A 6,330-nucleotide genomic window follows, 5' to 3' on the forward strand; every position below is an offset into this window, starting at 1 on the left:
TTTGAAGTCTCCGCTCGCGCGTGCCAGGCTTTCTCAGTTGCTTCTGATTGGTGGGGACAGCTTTCAGTTTAGAAGTTGCTTGGTTACCAAACACCGAGAGACGCCTTCTTTGGGTGCTTTAGCTACTCCTTCATCCTCAGTGCGGATAAGGGAAGAATAGGGTCCGTTGCCTTGACAACAGTGAGATAAGGGGCCCTTCCACACAGCCCAATTACCCAGAATATCAAGAATATCAATCCCACATTATTTGCTTTGAACTCGAATATATGGTAGTGTGGACTCAGATAACCCAGGGCCTTTCCACACAGCCCTATATCCCAGGATATGAAGGCAGAAAATCCCATAATATCTGCTTTGAACTGGGTTATCTGAGTCCACACTGAGATAATGTGAGATTTTCTGCCTTGATTTTCTGGGTTATAGGGTTGTGTCAACAAATATCCACCTAGTCAAAGCCATGGTATTCCCTGTAGTAACCTACGGATGTGAGAGCTGGACCTTAGGGAAGGCTGAGCGAAGGAAGATCAATGCTTTTGAGCTGTGGTGTTGGAGGAAAGTTCTGAGAGTGCCTTGGACTGCGAGAAGATCCAACCAGTCCATCCTCCAGGAAATAAAGCCCGGCTGCTCACTGGAGGGAAGGATACTAGAGACAAAGTTGAAGTACTTTGGCCACATCATGAGGAGACAGCAAAGCCTAGAGAAGACAATGATGCTGGGGAAAGTGGAAGGTAAATGGAAGAGGGGCCGACCAAGGGCAAGATGGATGGATGGCATCCTTGAAGTGACTGGACTGACCTTGAAGGAGCTGGGGGTGGTGACGGCCGACAGGGAGCTTTGGCGTGGGCTGGTCCATGAGGTCACGAAGAGTCGGAGATGACTGAACGAATGAACAACAACAAGGGTTGTGTGGAAGGGCCCTGGGTCCACACTGCCATATATTCCAGTTTGAAGCAGATAATGTGGGATTTTATTCAGTTGTGTGGAAGGACCCCCACACAACTGTATAAAATGCAGATTATCAGCTTTAAACTGGGTTGTATGGCAGTGTAGACTCGGCCCTTCAACAATGTAATATAACCCAGGATATCAAGACAGACAATCCCACAATATCTGCTTTGAACTGGGTTTATTTATCTGTTGTGTCAGGAGCAAACCAAAACAGTTGTATTGCATTAAAAAACAGACAAACAAACAAAACACAAAGTTTGCAGACTTGGTATTCTATTAAATGTCCTTTGACCAGTATCTGGCCACTTGGAGTGCCTCTGGTGTTGCCGCAAGGAGGTCCTCCATTGTGCATGTAGCAGGGCTCAGGGTGCATTGCAGCAGGTGGTCAGTGGTTTGCTCTTCTCCACACTCGCATGTCGTGGATTCCACTTTGTAGCCCCATTTCTTAAGGTTGTCTCTGCATCTCATGGTGCGAGAGCGCAGTTTGTTCGCCTTCCAAGTCGCCCAGTTTTCTATGTGCCCAGGAGGGAATCTCTCATTTGGTATCAGCCATTGATTGAGGTTCTGGGTTTGAGCCTGCCACTTTTGGACTCTCGCTTGCTGAGTGTCTCTGTAGATCTTAGAAAACTATTTCTTGATTTAAGTCGTTGGCGTGCTGGCTGATACCCAAATGGGGTGGGCCGGAGATGCCTCTGCCTTAGTCCTTTCACTATTGGTTGCTAGTTCCCGGCGGATGTCAGGTAGTGCAATACCGGCTAGACAGTGTAATTTCTCCAGTGATGTAGGGCGCAGACACCCCGTGATAATGCGGCATGTCTCATTAAGAGCCACATCCACTGTTTTAGCATCGTGAGATGTGTTCCACACTGGGCTTGCATACTCAGCAGCAGAGTAGCATAGCGCAAGGGCAGATGTCTTCACTGTGTCTGGTTGTGATCCCCAGGTTGTGCCAGTCAGCTTTTGCATAATATTGTTTCTAGCACCCACCTTTTGCTTGATATCCAGGCAGTGCTTCTTGTACGTCAGAGCACGGTCCAGAGTGACTCCCAGGTATTTGGGTGCGCTGCAATGCTCCAGTGGGATTCCTTCCCAGGTAATCCTCAGAGCTCGGGATGCTTGTCTGTTTTTAAGGTGAAAAGCACATGTCTGTGTTTTAGATGGATTAGGGATCAGCTGGTTTTCCCTGCAATAGGCAGTAAGAGCACCTAGAGCTACAGAGAGCTTCTGTTCTACCATCTCAAAGCTCCCTGCTTGAGCATATGATTCTATGAAATAGGAGCTCCAGGTGCTCCTGAAGCAGCCTCCCATTTTGTTTTGGCTCATTACTAAGGTGATTGACACAAATCCAATGCACACCCTAATTTTGACAAAGTAATTTAGCCAAAAAGGTGAGCATTAGATTCGAGTAAATAGGGGGTACTACTTAAAATTGGGTTGCGTGGACAGAGGCAGCAGCAGGTATGACCCAATGCACCCAGGGCCCCTTCTACACAGTCCTATATCCCAGAATATCAAGGCAGACAATTCCGTATTATCTGAGTATGGACTCAGATAATTCAGTTCAAAGTAGATATTGTGGGATTTTCTGGCTTGATATTCTGAGATATAGGACTGTGTGGAAGGTCCCCCAAAAGAACTTTAAACCATATGATGGTATCTATGATTATACTGCACCCTGATCCTAGATGGAAGTGGAAGCTGGCATAGTTAAAAACATTCTCAAGAGAGGCAAGCTGCTGCAGGAAGAGAGTCAAGGCGAGGTCCAGAAAAATATGAAAGCTCTCAAAGCCAGAGCTTAAAATAGCACTGGACACTATAATGTTTTTACTTGGAATCAAGTTATTTCCTGGGACATGTGAAGCTCAAGTTTTGCTTCAAAGAAGGAACAAGCAGTATCCCCCACCCCTGTGTGCCAGAGACCAACACTGTATTCATTTTCATTTATGACTTTTTTGTGAGTATCCTGGAAGCTCACTGAAGACTGGCAGCCAATGGGACCACTGCTTTGATTTGCGCTGCCTTAATTTGCATAGATCTCCCAAGAGTTTGGAGGACAGTCTCTCTTTAGCAGGAGATAGTAGTGCAAACATATTAATGACCTGTTTATGTACTCTGGAGCTGGGCCTTGGCATTAAAAAGGGCTCATTCCTGCTTCAAATTAAATCTCACACGTAAGCTGATTTTGGAGGATTTTTGGCACAGTAAAAGCAGGCTCTGCCCATGGCTTCACAGCATTTCTTTATCTTATAAATCAACCCAATAGCTTTGGGGAAATTACAAATGATCAGTTCCAGAGGCTCCAGGAATATTCCTGGCATCAATATTCAGAGCTGTATAAATTTGCATGACAGTCAGAGAAACCAGAACCACCTGCTTTTGTTTACAGACTGTCTCTTATTACAGAAGTCATGGTGCATCAGCGTGGAAATGCCTGACCTCCTCCTTGAGGGACCAGAAAAGGCTGGGTAAATATGTTAGAGAACTTGGCTTTTGCTTCGCTTTACTGTCATAGCAAAAATCTGACCAAAGTGATGTATGTCACCTATGGCCAGGACTTTCTTGTCTTACATACAGGTATGTACTCCTTTTGTGACAGTAGTGTAGTGATAGGGAAGAAACTGCTATGGCCAAAAGACTCCCAAGCAGGAATTTATTAAAAGCGCAAACAGATTTCCATAAGGGAAGTGATACTAAAGTGCATATGTGATCAAGCCAGTCAGGCCCGTAGCCAGGATTTCGTTTTTTTTTTTTTTTGGGGGGGGGGGGGTGTGTGAATTTTTTTCAGGGGGGTTCGGGGGGGGTGAGTTTCGGGGGGGCTGAGTCTGAGTGAAAGAGGGTCTAGCCTAGCAAACCTTTTGTATCATCCCAATACCCTCATGCATATGGGATATATTGAGTATGGTTATCAGATCATGATATGAATAAACATAACAGTTTAAATAATGCACCAGTAAGGCCTTTTCGCGAACCACCATGAGAATTTCAGGGGGGGCTGAAGCCCCCCGAGCCCCCCCCCCCCCCCCGGATACATGCCTGAAGCCAGTGGTCCATTGTACCAGCATCCATTTCCCAAAAGTGGCCAGGTAGGTGACATGGAAAGTGTGAAGCCAACCTGTTTAGTGGTAAGATAACATATTGGTTTATTATTTATTTCTTTACCAAATTTATATAGCGCCTTTCTCAGCCTGAGGGCAACTCAGGGTAGTTTACATTTCAATGCCCACAACAACATAAAAACAATGAAAAACATTAGCATATAAAATATAAATTCATATCAAGTCAAGAAAAACAATAAAAACATATATCCTCAGCGTCTCCTTACTAAAAATCATTATTAAATCACATCGTCCAGTCGTTTTGTGGGTTTATCTCTGCCTGTTACATTGCTCGAAAAACCAGGTTTTAACTTCTTTGCAAAATGTTAAGAGGGAGGGGGGCGATCTAATATCCCTGGGAAACGCATTCCACAGCCAAGGGGCTGCCACTGAGAAGGCCCTGTCTCTCATTCCTGCCAAACACATCTCCCTCCTAAGTGAAATTAGATCGGCTGCATCCCTCTTGTCCTTCTGGAAATAAATAAAATCCTGGCTATGAGATCAGGCTTTGGGAGAGTAGGCTGACTTGCTAACATGCTGACCTATATAGAACTGATGGACTGCCCCTGGATAAAGTTTAAATCGGTGACCGCTGACTGTTTGTTGTCTGTTTTTATACTGCTTTTGTATTGTTTATATGGTTTTATACTGTTTATACTGCTTATATTACTGTTTTATTATATTGTTAAATTGTATATTCATGTTTTGATGTGGGCGCCATGGGTGCCGATTTGTTAGCCGTCCTGATTCCCTCTGCGGAGGTTGAGATAGGACGGGATATAAAAGCCCTAAATAAATAAATCTGTGAAGAAGGTGGGATCGAGAGCAGGGCCTCCTCAGACGATCTTGAACTCTCTGTAAATCAGAGCATGGAAACACTACCTATTTGAACAGCAGTCTCCAGAATTTTGGAATTCTGGGACCTCTCATTCCCTAAAGTAACTTTTCTATGCTTTTTTCTAAGTGTAGAGCGATCATAGCTTACTTTTAGCAGTCAGCTGTGATCGCTCTACACTTAAAACAATATGCAAAAGATGTATAAAGGCTCATGAGTATGGATGACACTGATACTCTACTTCTCCATATACTTGCCCAATCCCATTTTAAAGACAGCCAGCAAAACCTCCATTTCTACTTCTTGTGGTAGCGAATTCCACAAGTGGATGAAAAAAATACTTTGTTTAATTGTTTGTTTATTGGATGAAAAAATGCTTTGTTTCATTCTGTCCCGAATCTGCTACCCATCAATTTCATGGAGTGACTTTGTGCCCTGGCTTTTCCAGAGAATAAGTGTCTGCCCAACATCCTGTTTTCAGTTGCAACAGCAGCAACTGTCCTGATTCTCCAAAGTTCCCTTCAGGGGATCAGTTTCCATCCTCAGTGACCCAAGTCCTGGGGATAAAAGACTCTCAAAGCACATTGTGGCCTTGAGGAGAAGAATGGATTAGAGCTGGGACAAGAAGGGGAGCCAAGCTGTTTTTCCTTCTGTCTGCATCTACTCTATTAAAGCATCGGATTGTGGCGCTGTCCTGTCTCAAGCCTACAATTCTTCTCTTGGGAACACAATGGGACATTTGGTGGCTTAGGAGAGAACTGAACTCTAGCCTGACTTTGAATCTACTGAGTCCCAGGGTAGGAGTAAACTTTGTTGGTATGTAGTAGCTTCTCTTTGAAAGGCGAAGATCTGCCTGGGTAATGAATTTCAAAATTCAGCACTTGGCGACTGCAACTGGAGTCTGGAGTACAATAGAGGACACCCACCGAGGTCTTTGGGAGCGCTCTCAAAGGGGTCTGGCATGTAAGCATAAATCAAAGGAGAGTTTAAAGTTGTAGTTAGAACAGCTTGGAAGGCCCCACATTTTGTTGGTTGATGGAAGAAAGCATTGCCAGTGATATATTGATTCTAGTTAAGGAGGAGTTTTAAACATGTTTTGTATGGACACATGCCTGCAACCCAACAAGGCTTTCTAAATGGTGGGGCACTTTGCACATGCAAAGGAGTACTCAGTCCCCTTTAGTATGTAGTCATGTGTTTTCTTGGGCATTCAGGTCTGAGTGAATAGAATCAGTTGATTGAATGTGCAGCATCTAGGGGTGCATCTATATTTCATGCAGTTTCTTTAGCTTTCTTTGCAAAAAAAACCCAAACCCTCTAGTGCTATAAATCCCAAGATTGCACAGCATTAAGCCATGGGAATTCAAGTGGTGTCAAACCATCATTCTACGATCTAGAGCAGAGCTTTCCAAACTGTGCCAGGACACACTAGTGCAGGGGTCCTCAAACTAA

This window comes from Anolis sagrei, chromosome 2 (assembly GCF_037176765.1).
Source record: "Anolis sagrei isolate rAnoSag1 chromosome 2, rAnoSag1.mat, whole genome shotgun sequence".
Lineage (NCBI taxonomy): Eukaryota > Metazoa > Chordata > Lepidosauria > Squamata > Dactyloidae > Anolis > Anolis sagrei.